Source organism: Euleptes europaea, chromosome 3 (genome assembly GCF_029931775.1).
Source record: "Euleptes europaea isolate rEulEur1 chromosome 3, rEulEur1.hap1, whole genome shotgun sequence".
NCBI lineage: Eukaryota > Metazoa > Chordata > Lepidosauria > Squamata > Sphaerodactylidae > Euleptes > Euleptes europaea.
This window is the reverse complement of record NC_079314.1, coordinates 111,750,226-111,771,490: the sequence shown is the minus strand read 5'-3', so window position 1 is coordinate 111,771,490 and position 21,265 is coordinate 111,750,226.

The following is a 21,265-nucleotide window of genomic DNA, read 5'->3' as shown; positions in this document are numbered from 1 at the left end:
AAGAAGGTGATCACCAGTGAAGTGTTTTGAGAAATATCTCGGACAAACGACCTGTTCACTTTAATAGTTCTCTTACACAATGATCACCATTTCCCTCTCGCTGGAAATGTCTGGCTGAGCGATATTGACATACGCGTCAATGCCGATGTGAATCAAACTCCCCATATCAAAATAGTCTCAGAGGGTGGCCGTGTTGGACTGCAGTAGAAGAGCCAGGTTTGAGTCCAGCAGCACCTTAGAGACCGACAAGTCTTTCGGGGTAGGAGCTTTCAATAGTCAAAGTTCCCTTCACCTGACAAAGAGAGCTGTGACTCTCGAAAGCTCATCCCCCCCCAAAAATCTTGTTGGTCTCTAACCTGCTGTTGGACTTGAATCTAGCTGTATCAAAAGAGATTATGTGTGTGGTTGTCTTTGATATTTTAACACGGAAAGGCATATGGCAGTCTCCAGCAGTACTCATTCCCAATAAAATCTTATCTCACGTCTGGTTTCTACATTTTTGTGTCTTATTTCTGCTTGGTAAACACACACACACACACCACTTCAGCTTCTTTTTTCTCATTCTCTTTTCTGTAATAAATCTTTTAAAATGCTCCTCCCCCCAGTTCTACTCTGTTAATGCACATTTCACATAAATGCCTTGGATACTATTTACTTTGGGGGACTTTCCTGCTTTTTAAAAACAGTTCCGCTTCCTGGATATAACTCAATCACACTCCGTCACTCACATTCCCTCAACCATATTGATATTTTGAACAGTCTTTATTGGCTGTGGTATTTCTAAGTCCTGAAGTGAGGAGATTGTTCTTAGAATCATAGCATTGCAAGGGACCACCAGAGTCATCTAGTCCAACCCTCTGCACAATGCAGGAAATTCAAAACTACCTCCCCTCACACCCCCAATGACCCCTACTCCATGCCCAGAAGATGGCCAAGATGCCCTCCCTCTCATGATCTGCCAAAGGTCATAGAATCAAAATTGCTAACAGATGGCCATCTAGCCTCTACTTAAAAACCTCCAGGGAAGGAGAGCTTACCACCTCCCAGGGAAGCCTGTTCCACCGAGGAACTGCTCTAACTGTTAGAAAATTCTTCCTAATGTCTAGACAGAAACTCTTTTGATTTAATTTCAACCCGTTGGTACTGGTCCGACCTTCTGGGGCAACAGAAAACAACTCGGCACCCTCCTCTATGTGACAGCCCTTCAAGTACTTGAAGATGGTTATCATATTACCTCTCATTCTTCTCCTCTTCAGGCTAACATACCGAGCTTCTTAAACCTTTAACCTTCCAAAGTGACCATTTTCTCTTGGGGAACTGATCTCTGTCGCTTGGAGATCAGTGGTAATAGTGGGAGATCTCCAGCCACCACCTGGAGGTTGGCAACCCTACCCCCAAACTATTCTTCTGTGGTTGCACAGCGCAGGGGAAGATTGGTAGAAACAGGCAAGGCCGCTTTCCGGTAGTGTTACCATTCCCCATCCCCTCCCTGATGAACCCTTGATAAACTTTTCAACTCTACAGTTCTGCAAAATCCACTTTGAAAGCCGCTCATCCGGGTGATGTCCTTCCTAACTAGATGTTTAAAAGCCCCAATATTGTGCAGAACAAAACTGGTGCTCTATGAGAGGGTGCAGCTGTCGGCTACTTTTTTATCCCATCCTTCCTCCAAGAAGTGTGCTTCTCCAATTTGTCCTCCAACAATCCTAAGAGGTTAGCAGAGAGACCGATAGAGAGAGAGATCTGACGAGATCAAACCAGCCTGGGCAATCCAGGGATAGGGCAGGACCAATCATAGCATTGTTCCAATCCCCACTTTGTCATGAAGCTACCTATGTGATAGGGTTGCCAGGTCCCACTTCGCCACCGGCGGGAGGTTTTTGGGGCGAGCCTGAAGAGAGCGGGGTTTGGGGAGGGGAGGGAACTTCGATGCCCTAGAGTCCAGTGGCCAAAGGGGCCATTTTCTCCTGGTGAACTGATCTCTATCGTCTGGAGATCAGCTGTAATAGCAGGAGATCTCCAGCTAGTACCTGGAGGTTGGCAGCCCTATTGTGTGAGTTTGGGCCAGTTGTTCTCTCTCTCAGCGTCACCTACATCACAGGGTTGGTGTGAGGATAAAATGGGGGGAGGGCCATATATTTCACTCTGTGAGCTTAGGTAGGTCACTTTCCAGCCCATAACATTCTGCCCGAGCCTAACCTCTTTTGTAGGGTTCTTGTGAGGATAAAATGGGTGGAGGACCACATATTTCACTCTTAGGTAGGATACTTAGCCCATAACATTCTGCCCGAGCCTAACCTATATCATAGGGTTCTTCTGAGGATAAAATGGATAGGGGACCATACATCTGCCTGAGCTCATAAACAAAGGGATAGATAAAAATGTGAATAAACAGAAGATCCTTGTCCCAAGCTGTCAATGCTACACCTTATTAGCTATCTCTTGACAAACTCTGTAATGCTGCCTAACAGGAACCACTACCTTCCAGCACGGTGTAGTGGTTAAGAGTGGCGGACTCTAATCTGGAGAACAGGGTTGGTTTCCCCACTCCTCCACATGAAGCCTGCCGGGTAACCTTGGGCTTGTCACAGTTCTCTCTGAACTCTCTCAGCCCCACCAACCTCACACGGTGCCTGTTGTGGAGAGGAGAAGGCGATTATAAGTAGGGTTGCCAGGTCCCTCTTCGCCACCGGCAGGAGGTTTTTGGGGCGGAGCCTGAGGAGAGCAGGGTTTGGGGAGGGGAGGGAGTTCAACGCCATAGAGTCCAATTTCCAAAGTGGCCATTTTCTCCAGGGGAACTGATCTCTATCGGCTGGAGATCAGTTGTAATAGCAGGAGATCTCCAGCTAATACTTGGAGATTGGCTACCCTAATTGTAAGCAGCTTTGAGAAAAGTGGGGTATAAAAACCAACTCTTCTTCCCCAGCACTACACGGGCCTTCTCTTGACAGAGTAAAAAAGAAAAGAAAACCATAGAAATGATTGGAAAGAACGAAAAGCTACTGCATATTGTACATGCTCATATTCTGGAATTAATTTAGAGATTTTTCCCATTAAACCAGTTCAAAGTACAATCATAGAACATGGAAGCAGAGGAATAAAAGACTTCTGTTGATCCCTGTGGTCGAATCACACGCGGACTCTTATGGCCTTTCTCCTTCTGGGTCCAAGGAGAAGCCCTTCCCCCCTCCAATAATTTAAAGGATTAGCTTCTGACAGGTGCTTGATGTAGAATGCAACCTTAGCCTGCCAGAACAGAAAACACTTGGAAAATATATATTTTCTTCAAATTTAAATGAACTGATTACTTAACAAAGGCTACTTGTTTTTCCCCTCTGTCCGACTTCAGTATGGGGTATGGTTTCAGGTTACCCAGGTTACCTTGGCACAAGAAGAGTAAATAGAAATAAATGCTGAATTTTTTTTTTTAACCTTTTCTTGCAGGGAATGAACTGTACCTCCGGCATGTCTGGGGACTTTATTTGAGGGAAGAAAAAGAGTTGATTTTTATACCCCGCTTTTCTCAAAGCGGCTTACAATCACCTTCCCTTCTCCTCTGCACAACAGGCACCATGTGAGGTTGGTGGGGCTGAGAGAGTTCTGAAAGAACTGTGACTAGCCCAAGGTCACCCAGCTGGCTTCATGTGGAAAAGTGGAGAATTCACCAGATTAGAGCCCGCCACTCATGTGGAGGAGTAGGGAATCAAACCCAGTTCTCCAGATTAGAGTCTGCTGCTGGGGTTGCCAGGTCCCTCTTCGACACCAGCAGGTTTTTGGGGTGGAGCCTGAGGTGGGTGGGGTTTGGGGAAGGGAGGGACTTCAATGTCATAGAGTCCAATTGCCAAAGCAGCCATTTTCTCGGCTGGAGATCAGTTGTAACAGCAGAAGATCTCCAGCCACCACCTGGAGGCTGGCAACCCTATCTGCCGCTCATGTGGAGAAGTGGGGAATCAAACCCAGATCTCCAGATTAGAGTCTGCTGCTCATGTGGAGGAAACTAACCCTGTTCACCAGATTAGAGTCCGCCGTTCTTAACCACTACACCATGCTGGAAGGTAGTGGTTCCTGTTAGGCAGCATTACAGAGTTTGTCAAGAGATAACTAATAAGGTATAGCATTGACAGCTTGGGACAAGGATCTTCTGTTTATTCACATTTTTATCTATCCCTTCGTTTATGAGCTCAGGCAGATTTATGGTCCCCTATCCATTTTATCCTCAGAAGAATCCTATTATATAGGTTAGGCTCGGGCAGAATGTTATGGGCTGGAGAGTATCCTACCTAAGCTCACAGAGTAAAATATGTGATCCTCCACCCATTTTATCCTCAGAAGAACCCTACAATATAGGTTAGGCTTGTACAGAATGTTATGGGCTGGAAGGTGACCTACCTAAGCTCACAGAGTGAAATATACGGCCCTCCACCCATTTTGTCCTCACAACAACCCTGTGATGTAGGTGACGCTGAGAGAGAGAGAGAGAGTAACTGGCCCAAGTTCACACAATGAGCTTCATGACAAAGTGGGGACTGGAACCGTGCTAGGATCAGCCTTGCCCTACCCCTGGATGGCCCAGGCCAGCTTGATCCCGTCAGATCTCAGAAGCTAAGCAGGGTCGGCCCTGGTTAGTACCTGGATGGGAGACCACCAAGGAAGACCAGGGTTGCTATGCAGAGGCAGGCAATGGCAAACCACCCCTGTTAGTCTCTTGCCTTGAAACCCCTACTGGGTTGCCATAAGTCAGCTGTGACTTGATAGCACTTTGCACACACACATGATCAATCTTGGTCCAGCATTCGGACCAGGGAGATCCAGATTCAAATTGTTAACCCATTTGACTAGCTCAAATGTTCATGTAGCTATTTTTCTGTTATATTGAAATGTTGTTGTTGTAATGATGTTTTAACTTTGTAATACTCGTCAAGGACCGCAATAAATTATACTACTACTAAACTGTTGCTCAGTCACGAAGCTCCTTGAGCAAAGTTGGAAGAGTCTCTCTCTCTCTCTCTCTCTCTCCCCCCCCAACCTCTTAGGATTGTTTTGAGGATAAATTGGATAACCTCACACAATATTGGGATTTTTAAAAATCTAGATTTAGTTGTGAGGGCATTACTTGAATAAGCAGCGATTCTACAGAAGTGTAGAGTTGTAAAGTTTATCAAGGGTTCATCAGGGAGGTCATGGGGAATGGTAACATTCCCGGAAAGCAGCCTTGCCTGTTGCTACCAATCTTCCCCTGTACTGTGCAACCACAGAAGAATACTTTGGGGGTAGGGTTGCCAACCTCCAGGTGGTGGCTGGAGATCTCCCGCTATTACCACTGATCTCCAGGTGATAGAAATCAGTTTCCCTGGAGAAAATGGTCGTGTTGAAAGGTTGACTCTATAGCATTATACCCCGTTGAAGTCCTTCCCCTCCCCAAACCCCACCCTTCTCAGGCTCCACCCCTAAAATATCCAGTTATTTCCCAACCCAGAGCTGGAAACCCTAGGGTGTGTGCCACACCTGACTTACGGCGACCCCATAGGGTTTTCAAGGCAAGAGATGTTTGGAGGTGTTTTTCCATGTCCTGCCTGCAGGTGGGCTGAGAGAGTTCTGAGAGAACTGTGACTGGCCCAATATCTCCCATCAGGCTTCAAGTGGAAGAGTGGGGAATCAAACCTGCTTCTCCAGATTACAGTCCACCACTCTTAACCACTATACCATACTGGCTCTCGGATCCTTCTCTTCTAGACCCAAAATAACCATAGATTCAAACAGTTCTAGATTACCTTGGGCTTACAGTGGATTCATTTTAACCTTGTGAAAGTAACCAAAGGGATTCAAAAAGGGATCTGTGTCTGTATTATGGTTGCCAACCTCCAGGTACTTATGGAAAAAAGGCACTAATGGCATATACAAATATCAAATGGTACAATTAGTACAAAATAGAATGTTGCTAAATACTTTATATGAACAATGCAAGAACATAAGACTTATATAAATTACAAGCAAAGCACAATCAATCCAATTAGGACAATAATAGTGTCACAAGGTACAAGCAAAATAGAGGACACTAAGAGTGGGAAGTCTTATCATAATGATAGATAAGTGTTCATATTTCAAAAGCCAAGAGAAAGAAAAATGGGATTCTGGTATTATTCCCCATTTCACATCATGCTTCTTCAATTTCAATTTCAAGTCAGCTTCTTCAATTTCAGGTCAGTTCTGAAGAATACCTGAATAGTCTAGCAGCTCTTGTAGCAAATCTTTTGTGGTGAGATTAACATTCCTTAGAACATAAGTTCCAGGGAAAGGAGTATATCTTGTGTAACAAGATCTTTACTGATGGATGGCCAACTACGCCATCCATCAGGTATTCTTCAGAACTGACCTGAAATTGAAGAAGCTGACTTGAAATTGAAGAAGCATGATGCGAAATGGGGAATAATACCGGAATCCCATTTTTCTTTCTCTTGGCTTTTCAACTATGAACACATATCTATCATTATGATAAGACTATTTTCCCACTCTTAGTGTCCTCTATTTTGCTTGTACCTTGTGACACTATTATTGTCCTAATTGGATTGATTGTGCTTTGCTTGTAATTTATATAAGCCTTATGTTCTTGCATTGTTCATATGAAGTATTTAGCAACATTCTATTTTGTACTAATTGTACTATTTGATATTTGTATATGCCATTAGTGCCTTTTCCCATAACTTCCTATTGCTGGCACGAGTTTTTGGTTTTGAAAACCTTCAGGTACTAGCAGAAGATCTCCTGCTATTACAACTGATCTCCAGCCGATAGCGATCAGTTCCCCTGGAGAAAATGGCCGCTTCGCGATTTGGACTCTATGGCACTGAAGTCCCTCCCCACCCCAAAACTCACCCTCCTTAGGCTCTGCCCCAAAAACCTCCTGCTGGTGGTGAAGAGGGACCTGGCTACCCTAGCCTGTTTGGTTACAGGTGTGGCATTTTGTACCTCTAGTCCACTAAGACAGAAAACTGGCAAGATGTCAGTTTTGGGGATAGGAGAACAATGCAGAGAAGCGGGAAAAGAAACAACTTAGCTTGAAGTATCGCATATCGTTGGCCTGTTTCAAAGATTCGAAACTCTGAATTGGATCCCAATGGATCTGAGATGTTTACATTTTCTTATGATGGATGGGGATGCAAGACCAGGTCATCCAGTACAGTAAGCACTTTGAACAGAACTATTGTTCTGGGGCATTTTTGTGGAAGGTTGACTAAACAGGAAATGTAACGAGATGATCGTTGCTAAAAACACCAGTATACTCAGAGGCCAAATGCTTAGGGCTGCCAGGTCCCTCTTTACCAGCAGCGGAAGGTTTTTGGGGCAGAGCCTGAGGAGGGCAAAGTTTGGGGAGGGGAGTAGGGTTGCCAACCTCCAGGTACTGGCTGGAGATCTCCTGCTATTACAACTGATCTCCAGCCAATAGAAATCAGTTCACCTGGAGAAAATGGCCATAGGACTCTATGGCATTAAAGTCCCTCCCCTCCCCAAACCCCACCCTTCTCAGGCTCTGCCCCAAAAATCTCCCGCCGGTGGCAAAGAGGGACCTGGCAACCCTAGAAGGGAGGGACTTCAATGCCATAGAGACCAATTGCCAAAGCGGCCATTTTCTCCAGGTGAACTGATCTCCATTGGCTGGAGATCAGTTGTAATAGCGGGAGATCTCCAGCTAGTACCTGGAGGCTGGCAACCCTACAAATGCTACTGTGTTGATTTTTTTTTTAATACTAGAGAGCTTTCAAGATTAAGGTTAAGCTTTTTAAAAAATTACAAAATTGGAAATTTAGACTTAAAACTTGTAGTAGCAGGAACATTTAAAATAATTTGAATGTTGAGGGTTGGGGTTATTGTTCTGTCCTACTTTGTAGCCATAAACTTTGTTCTTATCAGCTCACAGGAACCCAAAGTAAATTCAATTATCAACCGAAATTCAGAACAAGCATTCCTTAGGAAAGGGGCTGTCAACTGAGTTGGATGCAGGCATGATGAAAGGGTGCCTAATTACTCCGGATATCCTACCGATGAGGAATTGATAACAAAGTTAAAACCCTAAAGAAACTTTATATAATATTCAATATGAATAGTCTTCTACTTTAGAGACACTCAAACGTTGGTGACAGGCAGAAATTATGAATGTTGATGCCCTATCTGTACAAGACAAAGCAATTAGCATAAAATGAAAAGAGACTCTTTGGCTAAGGTCTAGTGTGATCTTGGAACCAAAGTAACAAAAGGGGAGAGAAAAAGAAAGAAAGAAAGAAAGAAAGAAAGAAAGAAAGAAAGAAAGAAAGAAAGAAAGAAAGAAAGAAAGAAAGAAAGAAAGAAAGAAAGAAAGAAAGACTAAAAGGTAGCATTCTTACATGGAGGAAAATTTCTTTTCTAAAATTCACTTTTTTAGACAGGGAATTTATTTTATCTTTTTTTTCTCTTAGAAGAGGGATTTCTCTTACATTGTCTTACATTTCTCTTTGGTTTCTCTTCGAGAAATCTCTTTAAAGAGATTCTCTCTTTGAAGAGAAATCAATGCACCCTTTTATAAGTTCAGCCCTTCTGGGTGTTTTATGTTAGCAGGACGGGAAGGTTTGGAAAGGTGTTGCTTGCCTCTGAGCATCTACAGAGTAAAATTCTGAAATTTTGAGGAATCTCCCTTCCCATCCCTCCTCTCTTGAATTTCTCTTTGATCAAAACAGAACTGGGTAGAAACTAACAGCCCATTCCTGAGCCGCGCCGGCGGCCCAACCCAAAGGCCTTTGGAGGCCGACAAAGGTCTCCGCCGGCACAAGGGCCCACAATGCCGGCGCCCGGAAGGCACACGCTGGTGTTAGTGGCCCCAGCGCTGGGTTGCAGGTCCTGGTGCCGGTCCTCGGCCACCACCGCAGCAGCACTGGGCCCAAATGCCGCCGGAGCCTCCCACCGGCATCTGACCGCCAGCACAGGCTGTGGTGGCGCCCCTGGAGGCGTTCCGGCACCCCGGGAGATGTTCCCAGGGTGTTCCGGCGCTGGCCGAGGGGCAGGGCTGACGTTAGTCGGCCTCCTGAGCCGTTTGGCTCAGGAACGCCGCCTCTTTTTTTGTCGAAATATGCCACCTTTTAGGTGGCGTATCTCCCATGCAACCCTATGAGGGATGCATGGTTTTTTTGAGCCGGGCGGAGGTTTCAGCCGTGCCAAAACCTCCTTAGCCTCCTAAGCCCGGCGCAGGCATTCCTCTCAGGGGTGCGCTGTAACTCCAAATTCCTAAAAAGAAGAAACAAAATGGATTGTTGGTTTACAGGGAGAAATTGGGTAAAGAAGCAATTAAAAGAATTTCTCTTAACAGCAGTACTAAAAAGAGCTGGCATATTACAACAGGGATGTGAGTGCGGGAGGGATTCAGGGAAAGAAACTTGCTGTTTGTGAAGCAGGTTTTTTTAGTGGGGAACGGTATATCAGCGTCCTCTACTTATCGTTTGCTGGTGGGATCAGGATGTAATTTCTCAAGAGCATTTTGCAAGAGTTTTAATCTCAGTAGGATTTATCCTGTGTACAAACCTTGCCTCTGTCTTTCAGTCACACATGAGTTACGGGTTTCTCTCAACTCTGGTCTACATGGTTCTGCTTCAGATCAGGACTGCAGTACAGAGTTGCCAGGTCCCTTCCCAAACCCCACCCTCCTCAGGCTCCACCCCAAAAACTTCCTTCCGGTGGCGAAGAGGGACCTGGCAACCCTAATATACATGGATTCCCCTAGTGGGACAATAGCACCTCCGGGACTGTATAACTTAGGTGATATGGCACTAGGGTGTGTGTGTGTGTGACTGAAGCCCCCTCTGTACGCCATGGTTCCAGTCCAAATCTGCCACCAGAAATGTTGGAATTGAGGGCAAACTGCAGCCCATGTCCGACTGTGAGTGGGGGGGATCCAGATGGTGTGTGGATGTAAAAGAGACTATAGTTGCTCAGTGGTGAGGGACAAGCACTCTGCACATGCTCAGAGACACATTGAGTATTTACTGAGCCCCTGATGAGGGACTACTCACTATGCTTCAGTATTCCTCAACTGCTGCAAGTTGGACAACTGCCTTGTCATGACTTCTATGCAATGTAATGCGGAGCATATATTTATGGCTAAAACTAGATTTATTGATTTGTTTATTGACTTCATTTATACCTTGTCTTTCTGCCCAATGGGAAGACCCGAACTGGCTGACAGCGTCCCGCTCCATTTTATCCTCACAACAACCTTGTGAGGTAGGGTTGGCTGAGAAAGTGGGACAGGCCCATGGTCACCCGGCGAGTTTCCATGGCAGAGCAGGGATTAGAAACCCAGGTCTCCTAAATCATATTACGACACTCTAAACCAGGGGTCCTCAACCTTTTTGAGCCCGTGGGCACCTTTGGAATTCTGAGACAAGGTGGTGGGCACAGTCACAAACTGGCTGCAGCAGGAGGCGCAACCAGCCACAAAATGGTTTCTGCAGCTTTCCTTCACCCCAGTGAAGATCTTGTGCTGTGGTGGCAGCCGATCAAACTCCAATGGCTGGACAAAAGCCCCACCCACTTAAAAAAATATTTGGTGGGGATCAAGAAAGATGCTAGTGGATGTCATGGCACCCATGGGCACCACGTTAGGAACCCCTGCTCTAAACACTATACCACTCTGTCTCTCATAGAATCATAGAGTTGGAAGGGACCACCAGGGTCATCTAGTCCAACCCCCTACACAATGCAGGAAATTCACAACTACCTCCCCCTCATACACACACACCCAGTGACCCCGACTCCATGCCCAGAAGATGCCCAAGATGCCCTCCCTCTTATCATCTGCTTAAGGTCATAGACTCAGCATTGCTGACAGATGGCCATCTAACCTTAGAAACCTCCAGGGAAGGAGAGCTTACCACCTACCGAGGAAGCCTGTTCCACTGAGGAACCGCTCTTACTGTTAGAAAATGTGAAGCAGGGATGTACTGGTTTAGAATTCAACCCCTTAGATAAACTACTTATAGGATCTTCTAATACTGGTTTGGGACAAACATTTATTAATGGTTTATTCATTGGATAAATTAAGCTCCCGGGGCTTTCTAGCTTGCTAGCTGGCCTTGGCTGAAAAACAAGTTGAATCAGGTTTTGCACTTTTCAAGCGCACTTGGCTTTTGTCGAAAACTTGGGGGACCTGATGATCGAAAAAGCTGGTCTATCCTAGCAGCTGTGTGTGACGGACAGGAAGCTGTCCTGCCCCTGAAGGGAAAAACAGCCACTCAGCTGGGCCCACGTGTTGGATTTGATCCAGGCGCAATGGATCGTGATTGTGGTTAGAGAGAATCAGGTCAAGCACATAATAAAACAGAGTCAAAGACTTTTCTCTTAATCAAACAAAAATCCTTTACGTTCCTAAAATAGGGAGGGTTACATGGAGTAAAAACAAATAACAATCTTTCTATCTAGTTCCCTATAAATCTTGCTAGAAATGCTAGCAGGTACTAAGGCTTAAACCCCTTTGTCTGTGTCCCAGCTCAGGAGAGCTAAGAACAGGCATCTTGCTTCTGTGAGATTCAAAAGTAACTAACACATCCTGCCCCAAAGTTTCACACCTTTAACAAAGGAATAGGGTAATAAAACAATTCTGACTCCGTGCCTTTCTGCACCTTTGCAATGGCGATTTGCTAGCCAATCGAATACTTACATCTTGTCATTTCATCATCACCTTGAGACTATCTAAACCACTGGTTCCCAACCAGGGGTCCATGGACCCCCAGGGGTCCGGGAGAACTAAATTAAGGTCCACGAAACAAAGTTATAAACCCATAATAAATTAATATTTTCAATTAAAAGTTCTCTATTATAAAATATATATATTCAAATATAATTCTAAGTTTAATGTTTAACTAACAGTTATGATTAAAGTTTATTTTCAAATTCCCGGAATTTTTATTTTGAACCTTGGGGTCCCTGCACCGAACAAAGAAGTCCTAGTGGTCCCTGGTCAAAAAAAGGTTGGGAACCACTGATCTAAACTGTTGATATAAACAAGTTAACTCTTTAACTGCCCTGGCAGAAATGGAACTCGCATTGAATCCCTAATACTATGGGAGTGCGGCTCCTGCAACCAATCGCCTTTGAGAAGGGGGATGGCATGCCGGAGGGCAAAATAGGGGGAGCGAGTTCAGGTCTGCCTCAGGGGGAGAGCAGTGATAGCTGGGGTCAGGCTCAGTGAAAGAACAGACAGAGTGAAGGATAGCTCTGCCTGGGAGTGTGGCAGAGCGGTTGAGCTCTATCTCTGGGAGAGAACGGAGTCCCTGATTGTTAGGCCTGTCTCTGGTGACGAGCGCACCTTGTACCATTTCGTCCGACTCTTGGGAAAGGGCAGGCTGGTGAGGGTGGAACCCTGAGTGTGTGAAAGGATCTGTCAGGACTTCAGTACCTCGTTGCATATCAGTCATAGTAAACGTCACTCTAGACGGTGCAGTGAGTTAAAAGTTTTATTAAGAAAGCAAAACGAGTTCAGTAGATCCATACAAACTTAAGGTCAGAATACAGATAGGGGAAATACTGGTCATCTTTATAGGGAACATACAATAGAATTGATTACACGTAATGGCAGAACACAAAAGGATGAGATGCAGCGGAGCTGTCCTGAATGAAAAAAAGATACAAGTTTACAATAAGGAAGTATTTGCCAGTGATTGCCCATTAAGAGACATACTGGTGAAATTGACTAGTAGACTACCGGGCGATCTCTCGGGCTCCCAGGCATAGTCCTGCGGCTCCAGCTAGCTCACAGCGGATGTCTATTGAAAGGCTAATGCCGAGCGAGTCAGCAAAAGCCTGTTTGTGCCTGAAAGCATTGTAGAAACTTCGAACTACTTTTAGAAGCCACAACAAGTTTACATTTATGTGTCTCAGCCAGGTTTCTCCTTTGTCTACCAGGAAATCTGTGCTGCTGGTTTGTTCCTTTAAAACCAACCTGTAAATAAATAAATCTTCTTTGTGGTTTATATTCACATCCTGCCTCAGTGATCTCTACAAACTCCATGGGCACCATGAAACTTACCTCATGCCAGCAAACCCAAAGCCAATACACTTGCTACTTTTAGAATGCCTGGCAACTGAGGGGGAAGTTTACAGTTTAAAACAAGCCTAGATCTCCCCAAAATCATAGGAGGTGGTGTACATCTCCCCCCCCCAAAAAAGGCCTGTCACACTGTGGCCATTAATCAGGGTCAATTTTGATGCTTTCTCAAAGCTCTTTTTAAAAATGCGATCTTTAAAATGCCTATTCACAGTCCAGATACAAAAGGAGAAATTCCACCCCTCCTGCTCGCCTGCCCCTTGTTTGCACAGCCATTAGCAATCGCCGGTTGCATACCTAACGCGCGGCTGTGATTTTGCATGCTTCCTTGAGGGGATTCTTTGAGGCGGGGGCGGAGCAAACACCAAAGGTCGCGTTAAAGGGGTTCTTAAGAAATGTGAAACAGGTATGCGCCAGATTCGCAGTCACTTCCTGAATGAAGGTTCGCTGTGAAAAACTCAAAAAAAATATGCAGGGCACTTCAGCCTGGAACGGGCTGCTAATTACCAAGCATAAATGGATTGTGATTCAAATTCTCGTCCCCCCACTCCCCGGTGAATTCACAAGATGTTCCGGGACCAGCTGCCATTCCCTCAGCTTTACATCTTCGATATGGGGATAATGTTGGCTGGTTTTATACCCTTCCTTCCAAGGAAGGAAAGGTTTTAATAAGTAAATGAAATAAGTCAGGGAAATGAGACCTTTGTGCTTGTTTTGAGCGGTGAACACACAGATATAGGGAGAAAACGCGTGGTCGCTTTTAGCCTCCTTTATTCCCTGTTTCAGCCAGGATTCAGCCAGGATCGAATGCATGCGTTTCGACGAACGTGCATTCAATCCTGGCTAAATCCTGGCAGAAAAAGGGAATAAAGGAGGCTAAAGCAACCATGTGTTTTTTCACCCATAGCCTCTCTGTTGAAGGGACATCCAAATGAAGCCGCTTTGTCAAAATCTGTCAACCCAAAGACGTTCCAGTTGTGGAACTGCATGTACCCAAAAGAGTCCCATCTGTGGAACTGCATGTATACCCTCAATAGAGACAATATAACGATTTTTCATTCAGCTGCTGTTTACCAGTCCTTACATTGTGTTTCTTGGGGGGGGGTGTTAACCAGTAACTACTTTGGTATGGCATCAGTTAAAACAAGGTGGAAAAGTAACACATTTCTTAGAGACAGTCTGTCAAGAAGTTCAGTCAGATGTGCTGGGTGGTTGGGTGGCACAAATCCAAAAGTAGTGTAACTTTTCCTAGTTTCAACCCCAAATGTCACTGGAGAATAGCGTTGCCAGGTCCCTCTTCGCCACCGGCGGGAGGTTTTTGGGGTGGAGCCTGAGGTTTGGGGAGGGGAGGGACTTTCAAGAAGGCCTCAACCTTGAGCACGAGGGATTACTCTGCATCCTCTCTTGATTATATCTGGAGTTTATCAAGGTGTCCAGTTTCCATCGTGCCGGCTGTACCAAGGCAGGGCTTCTAGTATCGATGTGGCTTGATAATATCAAGGGACCCTCGGTGAGCAAAGGTGCTATCAAACAAATGCCCACACCTATGGCACGCCTGATCATTCCAATCTATTGAAGACAATATGGAAAGAAGGCTCCACCTTGGTGCTTATGCACGGTGCAATTTAATCAGGTCACACTTAGATCCTTCAAAACATGATTTTATCAATGGGCACTGTTTATTTAGGTGAGCTTCTTCTCACTTGCACGTGCCTGACAGTGCAATCCTGAACAGAGTTACACCCGTTGAAGCCCATGGACTTTACTGGGCTTAGAAGGGTGGGACTCTGTTTAGGACCGCACTGCTATCGACTTGTTTGGAAGGAAGTGTGGGGTTAGATCAGTGATACTCACTCCTCCGCTTGTGGAAAGCCACATCCACGTTTACCATCAACCAAAAAAGCTGCATAACTCCTGCATGCCTTGTGTGTAGGGTTGCCAGTCCCCCAGTCGAGGTGGGGATTTCCCTGCCCCCTCCCCCGACCACCCATTGTCTGCTGCCGCTCCAAGCAGCACTGTTCGTGTGTTAAGTGCCATCAAGTCGCTTCCGACTCATGGCGACCCTATGAATGAAAGTCCTCCAAATTGTCCTGTCTTTGACAGCCTTGCTCAGATCTTGCAAACTGAAGGCTGTGGTCGAAGGCTTTCACGGTCAGAGTTCATTGGTTCTTGTAGGTTATCCGTGGCTGTGGCTTCCTTTATTGAGTCAATCCATCTCTTGTTGGGTCTTCCTCTTTTCCTGCTGCCCTCAACTTTTCCTAGCATGACTTTTCTCCAGTGACTCTTGTCGTCTCATGACGTGACCAAAATACGATTGCCTCAGTTTAGTCATTTTAGCTTCTAGGGTCAGTTCAGGCTTGATTTGATCTAGAACCCACTGATTTGTTTTTTTGGCAGTCCAAAAAAACCCCCTTCTGGATGCACACCTTAGCGTGGTGAGGGGGTTTGTGTGTGTCAGGGAAGCTGAGAGCAATACCGTAAGGAGTCTAGACTCTATCAAGAGACTAAACTCCTAGCAGAGTCATTCAAGACGGAATGGTCACAGCTGAGACACCAGACGAAGATGCATCCACCCCTTAAGGGGTCAATGGCCACATCCGCAGAAGAGAACAGACAGTTTCAATGGGGATGGAGGCAGAGGAATCCCTGAAGGTTAGCTACTGGGCAGCAGCAGTAGTGGAAGGTGACACTGGCGGAGGATCTTTTGTAGACAACGGCAGTGCCACTACGGCTAACCCTGGTTAGTACTGCGCAGAAGTAGGCACTGGTAATTGGCAAACCACTTCTGACCAACCTTTACCTTGAAATCCCTATGATGAGACAATCCAAGCAGCACTGGGGGATAGTTTAAAAACGTCATCAGCATTGCAAGTGAAACCTGGAAGCATTAGGGGAGGGGCTATGGCTCAGTTTGTAGAGCATCTGCTTGGCATGCAGAAGGTCCCAGGTTCAATCCCCGGCATCTCCAATTAAAGGGACCAGGCAAACAGGTGATGTGAAAGACCTCTGCCTGAGACCCTGGAGAGCCACAGCCAGTCTGCGTAGACAATACTGACTTTGATGGACCGAGGGTCTGATTCAGTAGAAGGCAGCTTCATGTGTTCATTGGCAGTAGCCTGGGAAACTCTATGGTTTTCTGCCTCTAGAGTTACCACCATCTCTTTCAGTTTTCCCCCAGAAGTGATATCATCACACTCACAACTCTGCTCCCCCCACCATGTCCATACCCTGTTAGCCAAAATGCCCAGTTATGAATTGTTATACGGGGGAATTAGCGAATCAATAACCAGCAATGGGCATAACTTAAGCAGGGATACAGCCTTTGTATACCGGAGTCCATACCATGACCAGTAAAGAGGCAGAAGCAATGGAATTAGGTTAAAAGGATTTTACTCAGATTATATATTCACACGCACATACAATACTACACATACACATCACACAACATATAGAGTCTAGGAATCAAAGAGAGGAATAGAGAGACTTTTGCCATATGGCAGGTATTGATGAGGGGGGAATACTGCACCTTTCCTGTAGAGATGTTCTGAGTTCCAGGCGGCTAAAGGAGGGGGAAGGGGTATAGATTTCCGTGGCTTACCCAGCAGGGCTGGAAAGCTAGGTGGTCTGGCATTGTTACAGACCGGCTGAGTGGCAGTATGGAGTATGGAGAGGAAAAAACCTAAGGTAAAGTATGGATCTTGGGGACCTCAGTTATACTATTTTCCGAGGGGGAGGGTGATGGGAGTACCCTCGCGGTTCCCAGGCTAAAACAAAAGGTGACAAAAGGATTAACGATCAGCTGCCAAGGTGGAAGTATGATAATTTGGTAGACTATACTGTCTCCATTGGTTTGCGCAACCCTGGGGGAATCAGGAATCTCTTGCTGATGGGTTTTGCTGCTCATACACAAGCTGCACATCGCGATGTCTAGGAAGGCATTCCTTTGCATAGCCGGAGGAATGGTGTTTTGTTTGTTTTTCTTAATGCCTCTCAATGCTTAGCTAATTAAGTCCGATCAGCTGGGGGGGGGACGCTGCCAGTGGTTGCATGCTGTCAGCTCCCTGGGATATGGCTTGCACTGGAACGGGGGCACTGCGAACAGTGGACTCCCTCTGATTCACTGGAGGGTTGACCTGGCCTCCGCTCCTTGACTGCCTGTTCGTGGGATGACAGAGCGCTCCTCTCCAGGCGGCTCTGGGCTTGCCGCTTGCCCTGGAGAGGCGGGGGCACGCATTAACTGGGGTTGCCATGACCAGTCCGGGATACAAACAGTCCATATCGTAACAACCCCCAACCCTCCCGCCTGCTGCTAGGCTCAGCCTGGCAACCCTAGTGCCCCCCCCCGCCAAACATATGGGTTGGGTACCACACTGGGGAACGGTGCTCAGAAGAGCCACAGGTAGCTCCAGAGCCACTGATTGGGTATAGTATCCCAGGGTTTATGAAGACCTCCTGGTCTCCTTCTCTGTTCCCTGTCAGCCTGCTGAGCAGGAGATTTTTTTAAAAAAAGGAATATTGTACTGATGGTGTGAGGTCAGTACCAGCAAATACCCGGAAGTGACATCACATTGCCATTGGTGTGACACTCTAGGATTTAGGCAAAACTCTGGCCATTTTTGCATGGTCAATTTTGATGCTCGCTCAAAGCTCTTTTTTAAAATGCGACTTTAAAAATTCCTTTTCACGGTCCTGACGCAAAAGGAGAAGTTCCACTCCTCCCACTCGCCTGCTCCTTTATTCCTGTTTGCATAGCCATTAGCATATGCATAGCTAATGTGCCTCTGTTGTTTTGCATTGTTCCTTGAGAGGGATTCTTCTCGGCAAACACAAAAGATCGCGTTAAATGGGCTCTTTAGTAATGTGAAGCAGGTATGCGCCGGCTTCGCAGTCACTTCCGGAATGAAGGTTCTGCATGCAATTTTTTTAAAAAAATATGCGGGGCAGTTCAGCCTGGAACGCACAGCTAATTACCATGCAAAAATGGCCTCTATGATTTTGCTCTACAGTTGTCTAAATCATAGAGGCAGCGTGACATCATTTCCCTGTTGTTCCCCCACTCCCATCCCACTGGTGGCCAGCCATATAGGCATGCCACCCTCCAGATGAGTCCCGGGGATTCTCTTGAATTACAGCTCATATCCAGACTGCAGAGATCTGGAGAAAATGGATGTTTTGGAGGGTGGACTCGATGGTCTTTGTCCTCCCCAGGTTCCATCCCCAAATCTCCAGGACCTTTCCCAACCTGGATCTGGCAACCCTACCCCCTATCCCCTGCCAGTTTCCAGGAGAGACCTATCAACCCTACAACCATACCTAGGTTAAATATTTCACAAAGGTCAGGCCTGCGTCTCCCCAGAGGATTTAAGGGTTCCAGAAGGCACGTTGAATTTAATCCGGTTGCTATGGGTTTCATAATGTGATCACCAAGAATAACTTTCCAAAATCTTTCAATCAGCAGTCACCTCTGGAATGAAGGAAGAGCAGGGATCCAGTGGTGCTTTAAAGACAAAGACTGACAAGGCTGGTTGCTGCTTAAGCGTCCGTGAGTCAGAGCTCAGCAGCATCTGAACGCAGAAGCCTCAAGACAGAAGGCGTTTTGTTTTTCTGTGGCTTTCGAAAGAAAACTACTCTAGCACGTGGATCCTTCGGAAGACTCAGGTCCTGATCTTAACAGCGAGCCTACGGCCGTCCCACAAAACTTCACTGCTGTTCCTTTTTTAAAAGTAACACGGCAGATTCGGTGACTGCGGAGAAGTTCAAAAGCAAGGGGAACAAGGTGAAGGAGAGTTTAGCAATGCAGTGGAGTAATCTCCACCTTCCAAGGAGGCAGGTCCCTGGCAGCGAGGGCAAGCTGGCTGGCTAGCTGCCCCATCGCTAACAAGCAACATTGTCTAGCAGGCTGGCAGAGTCAAGCGCAGAAGTAAGTTCCCTTTTTTAAATCTTTGTCTCAAATCTCTTATGCTTTTCCCTGGAGAGAAAATGATTTATTACTTGGAGGGAGGTCTCAGCGAAAAAAACAAACAAACAAAAAATAATACAATTGTGTTTTGATTTGGGCACCTTTTAAAATTTGCAATGTAGATGTAAATGTAGTGGGCAGCTTTTGAAATATACAAAAGAACAGGTGGAATTAGATAGGTAAGTGATGTGATTCTTTGGGTCCCCTTTTTCTTTTCTTTTTTAGTTAGTTAATCATTTATCGTAACTTGTTCATCACGAGCCCTCTTAAAGTTATTTGCAGTCCTCTTTTTCAACCGCTCGTTTGTTACATCAGAGTTATTTTTTCTTCTGCTACTTTATGGTCACAACCAGAAATATGCAAGAAGAAAAATGAGATTTTCTTTCCACCATTAGGCTGAGCCCTGTTGGGGGTAAGAAATGTGCAAACCTTTAAAGGGGCCTCGACATAGTTATTAAGGATGGGGCTGTCTACAGCTAAGAAGCCAAAATAGTTCAACAGAACCTCCATAGTCATGGGAAGTGTATCTTAGAATATCAGTTGCTGGGAAACAGTCCTTCTCTTGTTGTTTGATTAAAAACTAAAAGGAGACATGTTGCATCTTAATACATTTATTGGAATGGGGAGTCCTCTTACAGCACATTCCTAAGGAGAGTTACTCCACTCTAAGTCCATTGAAATGAGTGTGTTTAGACTGGAGTAACTCTCCTTAGGAATGCACTGTTAGGTGCATAGGGGATTCGGTCAGCAGAAATATGTAACTAGCCGAAATACACCTCTTGTTCACGTTTTTTCTTTCCCTTTATTGTGTGTGACACACACACTGCCAATTGGAAATCCGTTTTATACATCTGACGAAGAGACCTACCTCTTACGCAAGCTCTCTGCTTCAGTAAAACTTTTTGTCCTTAAGGTGCCGTATGTTCTTGGCTGCAACAAACTAACAACCGAGTCCCTGTGCAGAGTTATGCCAGTCTAAGGCCCTTGACCCAGATAGCTCAGGCTAGCCGATCTTGTCAAATCTCAGAAGCTAAGCAGGGTTGGCCCTGGTCAGTATTTGGATGAGAGACCACCAAGGAATACCAGGGTGGCAATGCAGAGCCAGGCAATGGCAAACTGCCTCGGAATGTCTCTTGCCTTGCTATAAGTCAGCTGCAACTTAACAGCAAAATAAAATAAAATAAAATAAAAAAATTGAAATGAATTGGCTCAGACTGGATTAACACTGCACCAGACTGAACAGGTACCCTAAGGTTGCCAGCTGGCCAGGAGTAAAATGTCCTGTCCCTTCAAAGGTAAAGGTCGTCCCCTGTGCAAGCACTGGGTCATTCCTTACCCATGGGGTGACGTCACATCCCGACGTAAACTAGGCAGACTAATACTATGTTTACGGGGTGGTTTGCCAGTGCCCTCCCCAGTCGTCTACATTACAATCCAGCAAGCTGGGTACTCATTTTACCGACCTCGGAAGGATGGAAGGCTGAGTCAACCTTGAGCCGGCTACTTGAAACTGACTTCCGTCGGGATCGAACTCAGGTCGTGAGCAGAGCTTGGACTGCAGTACTGCATCTTACCCCTCTGGGCCACAAAGCTCCTCCTGTCCCTTTAAGAGTGGTTTAATGAGTGGAAATGAGCAGCTGAATCTTCTCATGGGCCTTGGAGCTCTATAGCCTCACCTGGGCATTTGCTGCAGATCAAGCTCATGTTCCAGGGACAGCTAGAGGGACCGCTTTTAAAGCTGGGCTCGATGATTATGATGATCATTCATTTACGTATCGCCATTTATGAGCAAAGTGACTGCCGGACCTGCCATTCATTGGCCCTTGCAATGATGCTTCTGAGACGGTTATACCCATTTCAGAGACAGAAGCACTGAAGCCTGGTTTGCAGGACTTGATTTCTCTGTGCTTGTTCTCCTAGCCTGGGCCTTCCACTAGGCAAAATCTAGCTGCAGTGGCGGATGTTGAGGGACAATGAAAAAGCAGCCAATTGCAGAGTTTTTCATTAGGCGTATTCATTTGGGCACAAAATTGTATTTTCTTTCTTAAGAACCCCCAAATCTGTCGAATCAAACTAACGATCCTTCTTTCCACTAACATGCTTCCTAAAGTAGTCCATCAGTGGCTTCTGGGAAGCTCGCATCTGGACATAAGAGAAACCGCTCTCCTCATTGTTTGCCTTCTTCCAAAAACTGGTATTCAAAGGTATACTGCCTCTGAATATGGAAGCTTCATTTAACT